This window comes from Canis lupus, chromosome 3 (genome assembly GCF_011100685.1).
Source record: "Canis lupus familiaris isolate Mischka breed German Shepherd chromosome 3, alternate assembly UU_Cfam_GSD_1.0, whole genome shotgun sequence".
In the NCBI taxonomy this organism is placed as follows: Eukaryota; Metazoa; Chordata; class Mammalia; order Carnivora; family Canidae; genus Canis; species Canis lupus.
Window position 1 is genome coordinate 37,716,385 of NC_049224.1, and position 20,107 is coordinate 37,736,491.

General features: G+C 39.9%; 1 protein-coding gene across 2 annotated transcripts in view; it reads left to right on the forward strand.

The window, feature by feature from the left end:
• The window catches only part of OTUD7A (OTU deubiquitinase 7A), a 386,951-nt gene that overhangs the window by 184,916 nt on the left and 181,928 nt on the right, over nucleotides 1-20,107 (forward strand). For both annotated transcript variants that reach the window (XM_038532600.1, XM_038532601.1), the window contains exon 2: nucleotides 1,180-1,307. The gene's annotated coding sequence lies outside the window, so the exon portion shown is untranslated. The remainder of the gene's footprint in view (nucleotides 1-1,179; nucleotides 1,308-20,107) is intronic.

A 20,107-nucleotide genomic window follows, 5' to 3' on the forward strand; every position in this document is an offset into this window, starting at 1 on the left:
TATTATAAGCAATTTTAGAATAAAGAATAAAAAGAATGAGGAGCAACAAGTACAGAGTGGAATTCAAGTGGGAAAGTATACACAATACCAAAATATGTTAGTAAAAGATAGGAACCACCAAAAAGAGAGAGTGATCACGTGAGCTTTGAAATGTTGAAAGTAAAGCAGCTATGCTTATGAAGATGTATGATTTCTCTATCTGGGTGTGAGATGTCAAAGGGGAAGCCCCCAGGATCCTTAGGAACTATGGGAATAGGACATACCATTCCAGGCCTTGGGGCACACCAGAGACATTCCCATACATGCAGGCAGGATCCTCAGACTGCACCTAGAGCTTCGGTGTTACCACCGAAAAAAAGGAAATGGGGGAAAGTGGGGTTCCTGTACCCCATGTGCTACAGTCTGTGTAGAGTCTACAGATGTGACCCCAGTTTGCTCATGTCACCTGTGAAGTCACAGCATTCCTAGCTTAGGAATATCTTCTGATAGGGTTCTGATGCCTGCAAGAAAACTCCACATTGCATATAAGTGAGTGGATCTCAAGAGTCAAGATGCTGTGGAGCAGGGTGTACCCACCTAGAGGTGTGGTCCACAAGGACCCTCTCCATTCACAGTGCTGCGCATGACAGCCTGCTCTCCATATGGAGCACAGTGCACCCTGCCAGGACTGAGTGCCGTCATCACCATGATCGCTTAGATTGCCCATGGTCCAGGTAGGGATTGTGAACAGCTTCCTAACCCCTAGATTCCTCATAGACCCTACCTGATATTTTCATGAAATGTCCGAAGGCAGTTTTGGTTTGTGAGTCCCTCTGAGAAGTGTGCACTTCTCCTAGAACATCAGCATAGCACATGAGCATCTCGTGTACTCTAACCCACAGTTACTTCACACAGTCCCCCACTTAGGAGACTTTTCCCATTTATCCTGACTTACCTCCAGATGCCTGTGTTTATTTAAAAATTAAAAGATGGGATGGTGTTAAGAAGGAAGATTCAAGGATGTGGCATTCACTATCAAGACCATTTCAAGTTCATACTGAATATTTAAAATCACTTTTAAATTTGAAATATTTACATTCAACTCTTAAAATATAAAAAAAAATTCTTAAAAGTTAAATTTTAAGTTATCACTTTTAATGAAATATAAACATTGTTTTTTATCCTTGTTATCTTTTTCAGAGTTCTCAAGGGTTGTGGTCTCACACCATCTACTGGGGCAAATATGGGCCATTTCCAGCAGGGACAGTTCAGCGTTGCCCTGGATGCCTGACTGCCACACACATCCATAAAACCACAGTGTCTGCAAAGTAAGTCTCATGTTCATGGAGTCTCTAGTGACTGTGTCAGAGGAGCATTTGCAGTCAACACCTCTAGCAACAGACCTTGTAGTGATCCTTGGAGCAAATTGCCTGAAAATCAGATCTAAAGCCAGAGATAGTGTTATTAATTCACTAAAATCCATTGAGAAGGGGTTGTGAAGTGAGTTTCATATTACATTAGAATTTGCATTTAGAATGATAAACATTATTATAAAAAAAAATGTGGTGAACGGACCAGCAAGTGATTTGATTTACACAAGTACAGAATTTACCAAGTAACTCTGTTACCATCTATTGCTATCATGATTGATTTGTAAAGTATTGAAAGGGTAATCTAAACAAAAGTAGTCTTATCACCTTGACATATTATTTTCCTTTTTAATGTTTCCTCCTAGTTCTTGTCCCAAATGCAGTTTTTATCTAGTTGATTAATAGGATAGCAGTTCTTTTGCCTTCGGACTTTGTGAACAACCTATTTTTTATCTGCTTTTCATTTTGATAAATCTCACATCTCTTAAAAAATGGAAAGTGAACGCTCATATATTCTTTATTCAGGTTTACCAGTTCCTTACCCACATAGACACACACATACACAAATGGAATATGCACTCATGTGTGTTATGTATGTGTGTATTCAGTGTTTTTCTCTGAATCACTTAAAAACAAGTTGCAGACATCATGACATACTTTGGCAAATATCTCCTTCATCCATTGCCTTTCTTCTTCAAAACTGTAACACCGTGGGACACCTAGGTGGCTCAGCAGCTAAGCATCTGTCTTCAGCTCTGGGCATGATCCCAGGGTCCTAGGTTCAAGTCCCGCAGGCTCCCCACAGGGAGCCTGCTTCTCCTCCCTCTTCCTCCTATGTTTCTGTCTCTCTCTATGTGTCTTTCATGAATAAATAAAATCTTTTAAAAAAAAACTGTAACACCATTATCACTGAGGAATGTAATGTTGATAACAATCTCATCCAAAATATAGTTCCTATTCAAATATGTTTGGTTGTCCCCAAAATACCCTTCATAGCTGTGTTCCCCTATCTAGCATTCAGTTAAGTATCATGCCCTGAATTAGGTTATGTCTCTTTAAATCCAAAGCAGAACACTGCTTTTACTTTTATCTTTTGTGATTTTGACATTTTTGAAGAACTTAAGCCATTTGTTTTGAGGAGAGTCTTGCAGTCTGGATTTGTCTGGCTGTTTCTTCATGCTTAGGTTCAGGCATGAATTTTGTGTGGGTTTTTTTGTTTGTTTGTTTTGGGTTTTTTTTTTACATTTTGTGTGTTTACACCACATCAGTGGGTTCAGCACATCACTGTGACCTGGTGTTGGTGAGGACAAGTTTGTTCACCTGGCTAATGTGGTTTCTTCCAGAGCTCTCCTTTATAAAGTTACTGTTATTTTATTCCTTTTAATTAATAAGTGATCGGTAGGGTGAACTTTGAGACCATGTGAATATTCTTACTTATTAGCTCATTTTCACCCACTTTAGCATCCACTGAAGGTTGTATTATGATTTTTAACTAATCAGTTCATCAGCACCATGGTCTCCCTTCCCTGTCGAATGTTTTCATTATTTTTTTCATTTTTCCATCATTGTGAGCTGCCACACAAGGGAGTATATTGAAACAGTCAAGAGAAGGACTCTGAAATTAGACCATCTGGATGAGTGTCTAGTATGCATCGCATCTCTGACACACACTAACAGGGTGACCTTGAGCAAATGTTTCATCTCATAAACTCTCAGTGTCCTTATGATTAAAATGAGGAGGCAAAGAGTAACCAATGCACTGGGTGTCTGGTCGGGATGGAGCACACCGCTGGCCTCACTAAACATGAGCTATTCATTATTACCAGCGACAGGAGGACAGGCTGAATGCCTCTGGATGCTGCTTCACTCCTGAGATCTTCTGTAATCCCTGAAAGCTGAATAAGACCTTTGGCAAAAATGCTGATAAACCTGAATGACAGGACAGAGGTTCCCCAGGATGTGAGTGGTCCTATTTTTAAGTTCCTCAAGTTAGAAGGTTGAATTGAGAAACAAAATTGTCATGACAGGAAGTATTCTTCAGTGAACAGCTTCCTAATGGCATCCCCTCCAGCATTCTGGTTATTTCTAACACTCTGTTGCTTTTCTCTTTCCCCTTGCTAGGTCTACATCTCCCTAGGTTAGGTCCCTAGTCTGCTGGCAGTTTTGCCTTTCAATCACTAGCAACTGATTGTTTGAAGATTATTAGGTTTCTTTCTATTTAGATCAGGTCACCATGGCGTTATTTGAGCTCCATTGCCTTGGAATTTTCTCTGAGAATGTTTAGAAAATTCTACCAAGAAAATAGGTTGTGAATAGACATGTTAGTTTATGAGCTACACATGGACATGAATTAGGCTGAGTCTTAAAAAAAAAAAAAAAAAGAAGATTGCCCTTGGAGAACATTTTTAGCTAAAGTACCTGAGAAATGCTTCCTCTGAAAATTTTACTTGCCTAGATTTCTTCCCCATGACTTTGGAAAGCAGATGAGGGCTCTCATATAGAAGGGCTGCTGGCAGCAGGCATGCTGCATCCAGCATGTTTCCTGGCTTATGGCTTGCCAGGCTGAATTTGAGGGATGGCCTTGTGGTTTCACTTACTCTCCTGCTTTCTGGGTGATGCCAATCCAGGCAGCCTGAGGTTAGCCAGGGCAGAGAATGGGCCCCATAGACTCAGAAGTAACACCTCTACGTGGACACCAACCCAAAGTTTCCCAGAAGGTTCACCACCTCCTCCTCCTGTTTTCCTCCCTTTTAGCCATTCATGTGCCAGGGATCCTCTGCCTATCTCTTATCCCCTTGATAAGCACCCTAGGGAAGGGACATCAGTGCAGGAACAACATAATAGTTTACAGGTTGAGTGAAACATAGTTAAAAATCAAATCTGCAGTTCTGCATAAACACAGAGGAAATCACTTGGGTGTCACTCAAATATGTAGGTGGAAATATCAGGGCTGCCTTTTTTCTGTTCTTAAAGTGTATTCTGTGAAATTCTGTCCACTTGGAAACCTGAGGTATCTGGTCTTGAGTGAGTAATATACTCCTAACCTATGTGCTGGAGATGGACATGGAAATAGCTTGAAGCCAAGGCTAAAAGCCCCCTGTAGAGAAGCCCCTCCCCAAGACTTCAGGCCCTGGGCCTTATGGGGGGACCTCCTTGGTGGCCCTGGTTAGGTCAATGAGTCTCCATCTTCATGCCCACTTAACTTCCCTGTTCCTGGGGCTCCTACAGCTACTGCCCCGAGGGCAACACCAGGTCCCACCTGGGTCCCAGGAGCTCATGTTTTTCTGTGACAGGTGTGATCAGGGCAATATGTCTTTCCATGTCACACCCACACACAGTGTGCTGTAACCAGGAAGGATGGAATGTGGGTGCTGGAGCAGTCCTGGGGCTAGGTGGCACACCCAGGCTGTTAGAAGGACAGCAGAACCTGGGGCCTGATGTCTGTCTGGGGAACCATGCTCTGCTCATTGCTGTCAAATAAGGAGCAAAAGGATGGGTGTGCTGGCTGAGACAGGTTTGTCCTCCCATCTACATGAAGCCCTAGCCTATGGTCTCTCTGGTTCTAGGGTCTGGGATCAGGTGTTCGTGTCCTGCTTTCTAGCCGGGTGGCCATGGTTTCCCATCTGCCCAATGGGGGACAGCAGTCCCTGTTGGAGAGGCCTCCTAGGGCAAATTTGGGATGGTGTTTCCCTCGGTTCCAGGTACTGTGTTTTGAAAGACACCTCCCGGGGATCCCTGGGTGGCGCAGCGGTTTAGCGCCTGCCTTTGGCCCAGGGTGTGATCCTGGAGACCTGGGATCGAGTCCCACATCAGGCTCCTGGTGCATGAAGCCTGCTTCTCCCTCTGCCTATGTCTCTGCCTCTCTCTCTCTCTCTGTGTGACTATCATAAATAAATAAAAATTTTAAAAAAATGAAAGACACCTCCCTCTTCTACTCTCATTCTTCTATCGGTGCACCTAGCAGCACTCAGTGCTGGGGATTCCACATAGACCAGTTCCTACCCTCAGAGTCCACACTCCATTGTTGTGACAGAAAAGAGCTGCATAGAGCAAATGCCAAAGCCCATGAGGCCCATGTGGGGCTGTCCCTCTGAATGTCCTGATGTTTTCTTTGAACTGTTTTAAATGGAAACACATTTAAATCCACTTTCTCCTTGAGCAGAGGGAGCTGCAGATGGAGGAGGGTGAGCAGTGGGCTCAGTGTGGCGCCACTGTACCCACATGTCTCCAACTTCTTCTCCCAAGGATGAAGCTGAGGTTTCCTGTCCACTGGGGCTGCCAGGGATGTGCCGATGTGATTTCCATACATAGAGCTTGGGGCCAACTCCTGGTTACGCTAAAGCCTGGCTGGGGCCTAAGTGTGGATAAGCTCTGTAGACCTCAGTTTCCTCATCTCTGAAATGGGGATGGTGATGGTGGTATCCTCCACACAGGGCTCAGTTGAGAACACAGTGAGTTAATTCATGAGAAGTACCCAGAGCTGTGACACCTATGAGAATGCTAGAAATCATAGTTGTAAATATGAAGGCCTAGGGGGATGCATAGCTCATAGTGAGCAGTGACTTTCAGTATCCTTTCCTCTGTCCTCCCACACGCTGCAAACAACTGCATTGTGAAATAGCATAGCACTACTCTTGAGGTCATTTTGTAGGGGTTGGGTTGTATTCCCTGAGTCAAGCCTTGAAAGCTGTGATTTATTATTTTTGGTCTGGTTTTTATGGTTTTTTTGTGTGTCCAGAATTAAAGCTCATTGTGCCTACCAAAGGTACATGAGACTCACTGAGAAATGTGATTGGTCATTGGTGCATGGACCTGCACCACTGGCTATCTCTTACCTCCCAGCTAGGTGATAGGGCTAGTTAACACCAGACCCACCTGCGCTTCTTCCTGTGCCATCCTTCCTTGGCCATATAATATATTAGTCTCAAATATACAACAGAGTGATTCAATAATTCTATACATTACATAGGGCTCACCAAATTTAGTTACTATTTGTTGCCATATAATGCTATTACAATTAAATATTATTGACTATATTCCGTATACTGTATTTTTCATTCATATCTGTCATTTATTAAAAATATACGCAGTCAGAGGTGCCTGGGTGGCTCAGTAGGTTGTCTGCCTCTGCCTTTGGCTCAGTTTGTAATCTTGGTGTCCTGGGATCTAGTCCTGCATCGAGCTCCCCACTCAGCAGGGAGTCTGCTTGTCCATCTCCCTCTGCCCCTTCCCCCTACTCATTCTCTCTCTTCCTCCCTCCATCCCTCCCTCCCTCCTTCCCTTCCTCTCTCTCCTCTCTCTCAAATAAATAAAATCTTTAAAATAAATAAAAATATACACAGTGAAATATAAAGACCACCCATTCAAAATACAAAATATGTGGATTCTTCCCTTACTTTGAAGGTTTACACCATTTTGCTTCCTCCTTGAATTCATATAAAAATAGGAACAGAAATTCCACATCCCCCTACAAAACTTTATCATAATTTTCTACTTGAAAGACATTGGGAAAAAAAAGAAAGACAATCACCGATTATTCTGTCACATATTTTTTGCATAATATATATATGTTAAAACATTCCATGTGGCTTGTTACCAATATTATTTATAGTATTGATTAGTATACAAATGATCGAAACAGCATGATTAAAAACAAAATATATCATAGAAGAATCTCTCTCTTTTTTTTTTTAAAGATTCTATTTATTTATTCATGAGAGACACAGAGATAGAGGGAGAGACACAGGCAGAGGGAGAAGCAGGCTCCTTGCAGGGAGCCCAATGCAGGACTCAATCCCAGGATCCCGGAATCATGACCTACGCCAAAGGCAGATGCTTAACCGCTGAGCCACCCAGGTGTCCCCAGAAAAGAGTCTCTTAATGAGATGGGTGACAGGTTTCTGGAGAAACTTGGTCTGAGGAGTCAATTGGCTATCCCTTTGTGTGGCATCTGGAGGTTTCCACTCCAGAGCAATGTAGGGCAATGAAAAGAAGAACCTGCAGGGCAGGCATCTTAACCAACAGATGAATATTAGGATAGATTATATATATGGATTTAAGAATTTGAAAGTAGATTGTTTAAAAGTGTTCCACACTGATGGCTCCTTGAAGAAACTTAATGTGCCCCAGGGATGCCCAGGCTCAAGTTGAGAGCCATAGCCCAGGCTTTCCCTGCTCACTCAAGCCTGGGTCCAATCTCCCTGCCAAGGTCAGATGCCCTGTCATCATCATCCATACCTCTGCATTCCTTCCATGTGACCCCAACCTTTCAAATCATGGAATCTTCTAGAATGTGGTTGTGTCCTTTGTCTCTTTGTGGCCTTCCAAGAATCTGTGTGGACTGAGTATCTCAGAGGAGTTTAGAGACACCATTGTGGTTTTGATACTTTAAAATGTATAGTATGTCATATTCTGGACCTTTCCTTCCTGGGGTCAACATATTTCCCCATGTGGGCTGTACCTTCACAGATGGCATGTCTGTGTGTGGCTTTTTCTGTAGACCCAAGATAGTGTGTGTACCTCAGTGTGGGCTCGTTGTCATCACCAATCAGGAAACCCTGGTAACCAGAACTCAGCTTTGGGACTTCCTGTTCAAAGCCCAGGTGCCGAGCCACAGTGAAGAGGCACAATCCCCAGTGAGACAGAATAGATGTCAATTCTTAAGGGGCTCACATGTTCAGGGGCAGTTCTTGAATCTTGATCAGAGGGGCCTGCCATCCACACAGACATTGTGCCACCACAAATGTGTGTGTGTGTGGGTTGGCCAGTTAAGGTAATGCCAGGGAAGCAGTGTCTATACGGATCATTTTCCAGGGCTTTGCTGAATTCCCTCTGTACCTTGTGGGCATTCCTAGAGCACGCAAAGCCCAATTCTCACACAAAATCATTTGTTAGCATATACCAAAACTTTATTTAACTCATTGATAAGGGAACCAGCAAAAAGATAAATGATCTGTCTCTAAGTACATTTGAGTAACGAAAATTTACAAAATCAACTAGAAAAGAAATAGACTAAAATGCTAAGTTAAGCTGACTCTCTAGAAAGCAATAAAATAATTTCTTATCTCGGGTTAGTGTTTTAACTGAGGTCAATAAAAATAATAAGTTATAAATTTCTGCAGTTTAGCCTTTAATTTTACAGAGCTATAAAACCTCTGCATCTTTATCAGTTGTTAATTGTTGGATAAATAATTGTGACACTTCTCAAGAGTTTCATAATAGGATCAAGCAGGCTTATAATAAGTCAGTGTTTTAGCAGGATGTCAAATATTCAAGCAATCACCATTTTTCTTTTTTTTTTTTTTCAAGTTTAGAGTAGATCTTTCTATAGCAATTACCTCCCCCTCCAAAGAAAAAAGAAAAAAAGATGGCTGATACATTACGGCTGATCATGTAGCACCATCTTAAGATGCTGCCTTTTGGCTTACATAATGAACTTGAGCCCTTGTGTAGATGCTACAAGGGCATTTGTGGTAGGCAGCTTCTGACATGGCTCCCAATCATTCCTGCCTCATGGCATCCACATCCTTGTGTTGTCTTTTGTCCTTGTGTGGGGGCTGCACTTAGTGAATTGAACTTAATAAACAGGATACAGCACACATGATGGGCTGCCACTTCCAAAATCAGGATACAAAAGGCTGGGAGTTCCTTCATGCACATGCTCTCTCTAATGCTTCTCATGCCCTTGCTCTGATGAAGCAAGCTGTCATTTTGCAGTCTCACCAGTGGAAAACCCCATATGGCAAGAAATTGATTCTCATTTCATTGACCCTCAAGGAATGAATCTTCCAACAACTACAGGAGTGAAGTTGGAAGGCGATCCTTCCCTGTAGTCATGCAAGACTACAGCCCTAGCCAACATTTTGGTTACAACCTATGAGAGACGAGAGATGGAGTAAGATAACCCAGCTAGGCACACCCTGATACCTAAACATAGAAACTGTGACATAAAAAATTGTGTTAAGTCACTAATCTTAATATCCTTAATATCAAGCCCTGCATTAGGCTCCACACTCAGTGAGGAGTCTGCTTGAAGATTCTCTCCTTCTGCCCCTCCCCTTGTTCATGCAATCTCTCTCTCTCTCTCTCTCTCTCTCTCTCTTTCTCAAAAATAAGGGAATAAATCTTTTTTAAAAAAGAGATAGTCTTCCTTTCTTGATTCCTGTTCCATGTTGGCTCCCCTTTTTCTAGCAGCTGTGATTACATCCTTGACAGTTGATTAGAGGGCTGAACTCAGAAGCAGTTTATTTGTAGGAACAGTGTGCAGTTCAGAAAAAAAAAAACAACTCTATTCTTGATCAATGGTAAAAGAATATTTTTTGTTGAAAATCAATTGCTTCAGACTTGCTGTGACTGTTTCCTCCAGAGCTGCAATGCTTCTCATTTAGTCTCGAGCCAATGCTTAATGTTTGAGTGAAATTGGTTTCAATGTTCTTTCCTCAGGGGAGTGTGGACATATATATTTTCTGCTTTAAAAGGCATTTTCTTTCTTGACTCAAATAGCTGATCCTGTAAACTTAAACTTCATATGCATCTGTTTCAGTATAGAAACAACATATTTTAAATTATAAATTATTTTAATATGATATAAAAACTACCAAAAGCAAATTTCTGAAAGAGTGGTACACCAGGGGGTTTTATTAGCTTTCCAAAGTTATTAGTTTAAAAACATATTGGCAGAGAAATAAATAGATAATAACAATAATAACCATACCTAAGCTTTTTTGGTGCTCACTATGAAGCCAGTACAGTGTTACATAACCGCCACCACAACCACATAAAATAGGAACTGCTATCCTTTTTCAAAGATAAAGCAATGAAAACCATGGAATAGAAGTAAATCATCCTAGTTTTGTTTGCATATTGGTGTGGATTTGTATCTTAAGGCGGGTGTTTCTATTGACTAAAGTTTAAAACCCAGGTAACTCAAGAAGAACAATTAGTAGATTAACACTTTGGGTCAGATAATTAATTATTGAAAGTTGCCAGATAATTAATTATAGAAAGCTGGATAAGATCTTAAAAATCCATTTATCTCAATTTATCTCATCTACTTAAAGTTTTCACAGTCATCTAGGATATAACATCATCATCCATAGGTATATATTTTTTCTTTTTTCTTGGGTTTGTTTGTTCGTCTAGAGAAACTGGCCTGTCCCATTTGGAAAGATAGACATACGGATAAAACACACTGAATTTTACCAGTCATTAGCATGTATAAATATTTAACTAATATGAGCTTATAAAAAATAAATAAAATGAAATAAAATGAAACTCTAAAAGCTGAAATTGTCCTATATTTGTAAAATTTAATTAACTTTTAATAGAAAAAATTTATGGCATCTGCTCCCTTTGTTTCACTTTCCATAAGTATGCTGAAAACTTCCGAGTGTAAGTGTACTGCCCACTGATACTTTTCTCCAAATATTTCTTAGACAGCTTTTCCTACCTCACCCGTTTACACACACATACACACACACACACAGTTATGCAAGCTTGTGCATGCACTTACATATACATGCACACACTGATGCACACGTGCATATCTCTGCTCTCACACCCAAAATATACACATGCACACACAGTCAGACACTGATATACAAAAGCTCACACACACAGACACACAAACTCACTCCTGAACACTTGAACAGATTTACATGGACACATATACATGCACACATATAAGTATGCACATCTAGCAGGTGGATAATTAAATACACATGCCTATGTGGCCTATGATCCATTTACAGCTAATTATTTTTATATATTATGTGATATGTATATTATGTGATATGTATTATGTTATATGTAATTATTTTTATATATTATGTGATATTATGAGTTTCTTTGTTTTTCCTTTCTTTCCTTTTCCTTTTTCTTTTCTTTCTTTTTTCCTTTTTCTTTTTTTGGCATGTTGATGTCCATTTTTTCAGAACCATTTGTTGAAAAGGTATTTTCTTCATTGGATGGCTTTTGTGCGCTTGTGAAAAAGCTGTTCTGTTTTCCATCCTGTTGATCTACAGGTCTAACCTTTGTCCAATACTTATTATCTTCACCAGTGTAGGTTTATAATGCATTTAAATTAGGTAGTGTGAATCCTCAAACATGATCTTCTTTTTCAAAATTGTTTTTGGCCAGTCTAGCTCCTTTATCTTTCTATATAAATTTTAGAAACAGTTTGCCTGTGTCTACAAAGAATCCTGCTGGAATGTTGATTGAGATTGCATTGAATTCATTGATCAATATGAGAATGATTGACATCTAAACTGTACTGTATTTTACAATCCATGCAAACAGTACATCTTGCCATTTATTTAGGTTATCTTTGGTCTCTTTTATATGTATTTTATAAACTTACAGTTTTGTTTCTGAAATATTTCCTTGCCCTGTTGTCCTCCAGGTTTGTACACATCCTGTTCTATCTTTCTGACTTTGTCCATACTGCCTCCACCCGCCACCCACACAAAGACCAGCCCTCTACCTCTTGACCTACATAACTTCTAGTCCTACAGTGGCTTTCTTTTTTTTAACATTTTATTTATTTAAGGGAGAGAGTGGGCACAAGGGAAGGAAAGACAGAGGGAGAAGTAGCCTCCCCACTGAGCAGGGAGGCTGATGTGGGGCTCCATCCCAGGACTCTATGATCATGACCTGAGCTGAAGGCAGACGCCTAACTGACTGAACCACCCAGGCACCCCACCTACAGTGGTTTTCTGATGAGAGATAGCTTCCTCAAAGTCACTTTCTTTCTCTCCTTCACTCCAATATAGAGTGTAGCTTCCTTGCCCATGAGCTTCTGCCATCTTGTGTCTCCAATAACACTGTGTCATGTAACTACTTCTTTAATATTTTTAAGCAACTAACCTCAATATTCTTGAAAGGCAGAGACCACATCTGATTTGGGGTTGTATCTTTGGCACCTGGCATAGAGCAAGAGCTCAGTAACAGCGATTGACTATAGAAATGAAGAAGCAGGGGTGCCTGGGTAGCTTATTCAGTTGAGCATCCAACTCTTGGTTTCCTTTCAGGTCATGATCTCAGGGTTGTGAGATCAAGCCCTGAGTCAGGCTCCATGCTCAGCATGGAGTCTGCTCAAGATTCTCTCTGCCACCTTCTGCCCCTCCCCCAGTGCTCACTCTCTCATGCTCGCTCACTCTCAAATAAATAAACAAATCTTTAAAAAAAGAAAGGAGAAATAAAGGTATAATGGGGAAAGAAAAAGAGGGGAAGATAAACTAGTAGTCATTGAGGCTCTGCTCTGTGTCTATCACCATGACAGAGCAAAGATAGATGATAGATAGACAGAGGTATGGATAGATAAATAGAGGAAGGGAGAGATGGATGGATAATGGAAAGTTGTATAGATGGATGGATGAATAGATACATATAGATAGGTAGACGGATGGATACATAAATAGATAGGTAGACAGATTTTTCTTAATATTGTTAAGCCTTATAAAATTCTAAAGAAGATGTGGTATCTTCCCCATGTATAGATGAGAAAATAGATTCAAAAAGTTTAGTGACTTCCCAAAGACCATACTTGCAGAGAATGGCAGAGCCAAAATTCGAAACTTTTACCTTTCTCTACCTTCTACCTTCTGTAGGGTTTATGCCCTACATTTCAACCCCTTTGCTTCTCAACACATGTCCAACCAAACTGAACCTTTCTATTCTTCTCCTGTTCATTTCTGCTCCCATAGTTTAGTGCAGGCCCTTCTCATAGCTTGCTTATCTTATTCAATAGCTTCAGTGGAAAATGATGCTTAAAATATAGTGTATTACATGAACACAAGGGCAAAGAGCTTAAAAGGCCATAAACTAAAAGTGAAAACCCCACTCCACTCCCTCCCAGGCCCCACATGGTTGAGAGGCCATTATAGTCATAGCAGGTGTACCTCCTTCAGACATTTTTTATACATGAGATTCTTTTTCTTTTCAACAGTTGTAAATTACACTGTAATACATGGGTATTCTCATGTGTCTTATAGAAATTTCCATTTTAACTATGATAGGTCATGTTCCAGATGTCTCAATACTTGATTCAACCATCCTCCTATTGATAAACAACTGTTTTTTATATTCTCAGCTGTGCTGCAAGGAACATTTTTGTACATGCTTCTTTATGCACATAAGTAAGGTTGACTTTAGGGAAGATATTGAGAGGCAGAATTGTAGAGTTACAGGATATGCACATATAAAAAAATTTAGATGCTGAAAAAAAAAAATGTCCTCAGCTGACCTGACAGCTAGCTCAGTATATCCTCCAATAGTGTAAAACAGTCCTGAATTCATCTCACCAGGAATCATATTTTCAAATGTAATTTTTAAGGGAGACAGTCTTATGGGTGAAGGGTAAATAAGCATGGTTCATGGTTATCTTATACTTTTATTTGTATTTCCCTTATTATTAACTAGGGCTGATTATCCTTTCACATGCTGATTGGTCATTTGAGTTTCTTTAAAATTACACATTAATATAATTTGCTGATTTCTATTGGTCCATGTGTCTTTAATCATTTAGGAGTATTCATCATCTATTCTGAATGCCAACCCCTTATTTATTATGTATTTTTCAGAATCTTCTCCTTTTCTGCTATATAATTTTGACATTTTTATGATATTTTTGTCATTCAGAAGTGTATTGATTTTGTGTTTTTGCTATTACTAGTTTTATCAAATTTTTTTATGAGCTATTTTGCCTTAAGAAGGCTTCCTATATTAGTCAGGGCAGGCTAAATGCTACAACAAACATTCCCCCAATCTCAGTGCTTTGAAATGATGCAGCTTTATTTCTAGCCATGTCAGCTCAATGTGTATAGCATGGAGAGCCCAGATTCATACTTCCATGCAGTAGCTTCATCATCCCCTAGGGTCTCAGACTCTCCTGGGAATCCTCTCTAGTGAGTTAGCAAATGAAAGATAAGAGAGAAGTGAAAGATCCATGGGTGGAGGGATTGAGGTCAGTCCTAGAAATGGCCCACATCATGTCCATGTCATATTCCATTAACCAGAACTTAGTCACATGACCACACACAACTGCATGGGGATCAGGAATGTAATCTGGAAATGTGTTCCCTGAGGAAGAGGAACGAGATGTGGTCCACCTCAAGCAGGTCCTCTAGCGCACTTTCCTACCTCAAGGTCATAAGCATATTCACCTCCACTTTTCTCTGGTGCATTTATAGTTTTATTTCTTATCTATATGTGTTTAACTCATGGGGAATTTGTTGGTAAATGATATGATATAGGGAGTCTAATTTTATTTTTTCCAAGTGTAATAGTATTGTTCTCTCCCCACTGGATTTCCACAAATTTGAGAAATTTCCCACATTTATCATTCTATCAGATAGCTATACTGTCAGCCTCAAATGATAGGCACACTAACCAGCAGGGGCTTCATTGAGGGTATCTCTTTTTTCATTCATCAGAGAGTCTGGAGTCTTGGGTGGCTGCTTGGTGATGTCAGAGAAGGACCTTTCTTTTGTTTTGTTTTTTGTTTTTTGTTTTTTTAAGATTCTAGTTTTAAGTAATCTGTACACCCAATGTGAGGCTCAAATTCACGGTCCCAAGATCTAGAGTCCCATGCTCCACTGACTGAACCAACCAGGCACCCCTCAAGTTCTCTTTACATTTCCCTCATGATCACAGGCTGGCACAGCTTCCCTTTTGCATTCCTTGAAGGTGAGAAGAATAGAGAATTCCCTGCATGCCCCTTTTGTTAGGAAAGCACAATGTTCACTTAAAGTAACCCAGCAAATTTCTTTTTGCAGTTTTGGGGCTTGTAGAAAGGGGGGAAATGGTTATCTGGACACTCAACTGCAAAAAAGCTGGTGAAGCAGAAATCAGAATTATCCTGACTGGCTTAGACCAATCATGACTTATTAGGTGGGGCTGAGTACATTGCAGCCAGGAACAAAGAAATTTGCTGTGAACTCAAGGGGAATGGGTATTAGATTGAAAATTAACAGCACCTACCACAATCATAAATCAAATTCTCTTCCTGTCTCCTTTCTTTTATTCCTCCTCTCTCTCTCTCTCTCTCCCTCCCTCCCTCCCCTCTCCTTTTCCTCCTCCTCATTCTCTCTCTCTCTCTCTCTCTCTCTCTCTTGCTCATGCACACATGTACACATAGGAACATGTCCCTGCATTGTCTGCCCTCCACTATGGTCTATGTAATTAGGTTGGCCCCTTTACCACTCTGCTCTAATCACAATGCTCTTATGTCTGATATTGAGGTAGGACAAACTTCTGAATTCACTTTGGTCTTTATCAAAATTGTCTTAGAATTTCTTCCTTATTCTTCAAAGTTTTCAAACTGTTAACTTTCATAAAACTTCTGTTGGGATTGAATGGAATTTATTATAAATATGAGATTTGGCATCTTAAAAGTATAAGCTTCCTATCCATTTATTTTTCTTCAGTAAAGATTGTATTCTGCAAACAAAAATAAAAAGCAAAAAAAAATCCTCTCATTTTGTTGTGTTATCCCTAGTTAATTATAGGAATTTCTTTTTGATGTTGGCTAATGTAATCTTTTAATTTTTTTCAGTGCCTAATTGGCTAACATTGGTATGTAGAAAAGGTTTTGATTTCTGTATGTTGCTCTTGTTCTAGCCATTTAAAATGCTCATTTTTTTTCTAATGTTTAGTCATGGGTTTGTTTTGAACTTTGACGGAATTGCTTCTAAATTTTTCACTATTAGGTAGGATAATTCTTATAAGCTGGGAATCGTAACTTATTTTCCAGTTTTATTGAGAAATAATTGACACACATCACTGTATAAGTTTAAGGCATACAGCATGGTGGTGTGATTTACATATATTGTGAAATGATTGCTGTAATAGGTTCAGCTAACATCCATCTTCTCCTATAGATACAATAAAAACAGAAGAAAGAAAAAAGGTAAAATTTTTTCTTGTGATGAAAACTCTTAGGACTTACTCTCTTAACACCTTTCTGTATAGCATGCAGTAGTGTTAGCTTTAGTCTTCATGTCATACATTACATCCCTAGTACTTTTTTTTTTACATCCCTAGTACTTATATATTTACATTATAACTAGAAATTTATAACTTTGACTACCTTCCAGGAGTCATTTCTAGCCCTTCTGGTAAGATGGAGCTGGAAGACACTCTCCACAGCAGGTGGGACTATGACTCAACTCCTTGCCTGGGTGTGGGCAAACCAAACCCTAGGCCTGGCAAAATTCCTCCTTTGAGGAACCAAATCAGGCAGATGTAACCCTGCGGAGTTCCAAGTCAGTGTGCCCTCCATACTGCCCCCACTTAATTATACAGATGAACAAAACCACTAGTTGGGATTATTACTGCTTGGGGCACTGCAAGTATGAACTCAGTCTGCTAAGATGGTCTTGCTTTTTATGTCTTTTTCTGTTATTTGGATTCATTTGCCAATTATTGCAAGCCCTTTCCCCTTCTCTGTCATAGACAGATTCCCCTGTAATCCCATGGTGCAAGATCAGAGTAACCCCAATTACTAGGGGCAGCTGGCTGTCTCACCTTGGTTCTCTTTCCCCACTGGAAGAACCAGAGGATTGGGGAGACCTCTCTGAGTTTGGTTTTATGTTGGGTTTTATTCTCTGGCCTTCTATTACATAGTCCCAAGATGATGGGTATACTTGCAGATATTATATCCTTGCTTAGGAAAGGAAGAAGAAAGGCAAAGTAAGAAAGGACTATTCTAGGTAAGCCTATCCCTATATACCAGGTAAGTGAAAACCTGACCATAAACTCATAAACTCAGTACAGTTCACTTCTGTTTCCATCACATGGACCTGAATCATTCATTATGGCTCCCTCAAGATTGATGAATCCCAAGTCAAAGGCAAAAGATTAGCAATGACTGGCTTTGACCCATTTTGATTCATCCCCTGGTGCTTGGAATTCAGTCTTCTCTGAAAATCAAGAGCTCTCCACTGCTGCATGATAAACCAGATTCCACCAGGAGTAGAGGAATAGGCATAGGGTGGGCAACACCTAAGAAAATGAGTGAGTACCTTTCCATTTCTTTATAAGCTTTTGATCCATTCTTTACTGTTTCCAAAGTTTTGTGTCTTTGTTTTCCCAAAGTACATGTCCATTCTCTCCTCAGAAACTTCCAGTGGCTTCCCACTGGCTTCCTGTTACAGTCCAGCTCCTTATCCTGACAGCCCACAGGCTCTGACCTAACCTTTAGCTACACTCTCTGTACCCACGATCTCTCCTGCTTTGTACCACTGTACATTGGAGATGCAAATGTCTTTGCACCTCTGGGTGTCTATTTGTGACTTAAGATGTCTTTTCAGTCTTCCTAAATCGTTCTAAAAAACTCATCTTACCTTTGCATTCTTCATTTTCCTGGTCAGAAAGAACTGTTCCTCTCTAGTATTCTAATGATTTTTCATATAAACAAAAGTATAGTATTTATCCCAATCTGAGTTGGATAACCATTATTTTCATGTCTACTCATCAAAATGGAGTAGGAACTTGAATTCAATATTTTCCTTTTTAAAAGATTTTATTTATTTATTTATTTATTTGAGAGAGAGGGACGCACACAAAGCATGAGCACGGGGAAGAGGCAGAAGGAGAAGGAGAAACAGACTCTCCACTGAGCAGGGACCCTGATGTGGGGCTCAATCCCAGGAACCTGAGATCATGACCTGAACCAAAGGCAGACACTTAACCAAGTCACCCTAGTTTAATATTTTCAATTTCATTTTATGCATTCACTCAGCAGATTTTTTTAGCATCCAGTATAATTCAGCTTACAGTAGTGTTAAGACAAATAAAATATGAACTCTGCCCTCCAGGAGAGAGAAAAGGAGGCCAACAGGTAGAGATAGCAGCTCAGGACCTAGATGCAATATTCAGTTTTCCTTTCCTGTCATGATGACAAGGGGAAGAGTACAGAGAGAGTCTGACCCTTTAGCTCTTTAACCTGATAGAAAACATGTCTTTTCACAGAAAAATAGCTAAATAAAATAATGGGAAAAATAGTATAAATATAAACCTGATTATGATTAGTAAGTTGTTTGGCTCCTTTTAAACCCGTGTTGATGGCACATAAGTCTGGTTCAGACTCATATTTTATTCCAGTGTGACAGCTAGATTTGTGGACCTGGAGAATAAAAATATAAATCCTTCAAAGCAAGGGAGCATTGTAAGAATTCCAGTGCTGGAGGCCTGGATTTGTGCAGGCAAGCTCTGCTGCAGATTTGTAGGGATAAGATAATGCCTCTTACATCCAACTTCTCTTGGAAAGTGATCATTTTAGGGGGTGGGCATATTACACAGTTGCAAGGATGTAGCTGTTCTCTACAAGTCACAATGAGTGTCTGTCTCATGGCCTTAAAGGTTAACTTCCATGTTTAAATATTATCATCAGGGGGATCCCTGGGTGGCTCAGCGGTTTAGTGACTGCCTTTGGCCCAGGCCGCGATCCTGGAGTCCTGGGATCGAGTCCCATGTCGGGCTCCCGGCATGGAGCCTGCTTCTCCCTCCTCCTGTGTCTCTGCCTCTCTCTCTCTCTCTCTCTCTCTCTCTCTCTCTCTATCATAAATAAATAAATAAATCTTTAAAAAGAAGAAAAATAAATAAATGATATCATCAATATTAGTGGTTATTATTCCTTATGCATTCTTTAAGAATTGCCTAGTCTTTGATGTGAGTTGAAGGTAGAAATAGCATAGAAAGAACCATCTGTAAATCTTTGGGGATCATGAGCCTTGAGCATGATGACTGCTGTATACCAACTTTTATATTAAGAGCCCTGAAGAATTAGATACTTCACTGATTAATATATTATTTCAAAGATTTTTTTATTTATTTTAGGGGAAGGCAGAGGGAAAAGAGAACCTTTTAAAAAAAGCCTTATGCAGGGCTCCATCTCAAGACACCTAGATCATGACGTGAGCCAAAATCAAGAGTCTGTCACTTGACCAACTGCACCACCCAGGCACCTCATATATTATTTCAATGCACACATAAGAGACAACCTCAGTAGTCCTATACTCACTACTATTCCCCAAAATAAGAATTTTAGGAGAAACTTTTCTTCCATCTTTCCATACTGTGAGAAAATCGTTAAAAGGTATAAATGAGTATCAACTAAGGAAATATTTTGCTTCTGATCATGCATCTGTTCATATAGTATATTACCAAAGTGCCAGACGCTTTGACTGGACAGCATTTAAAGACCCCTGTACCATTGTAAAGAGAAAGTGAATGGTGAATTGTGGATCAAAGAAGATCTGTATGAGAATCATAAGTCTGCTGCTGGGCTGTCTGGTTATCAGTAAAAGGAAACAAAGCCTTTTGCCTTGTGGAGTTGTCTATATTGTAGTTAACTCACTCATAAAACATTTAGTATAGTCAGTGTCCTTGTGGGCATTCAGCAAGTAACAGTTATTTTCCTCATTTAGACATAGAGGATTTAGACCCATGGGAAGAATGCCTTTATTGTCAAATTCCATTCAAATAAATTTGAAATCCAAGATAAAATGGATAAATCTGTAGGAAAATACAATGAAACAAAGTTGAATCCTATAGAGATAGAAAGTCTACACAGAATTATTTCTGTAGAAAAAAGTTTGTAAAATAGCTTACCCTAAAAGAAGCCTCAAGAACAGATTGATTCACAGTGAAAACTAACAAACCTTCAAATATCAAATGATCTCAATGCTACTTAGGTTATTGCAAGAGAGTTGAGAAGGAAAATAAACTTCTAATTTTGTTTTGTGTATACAAGGTTGACT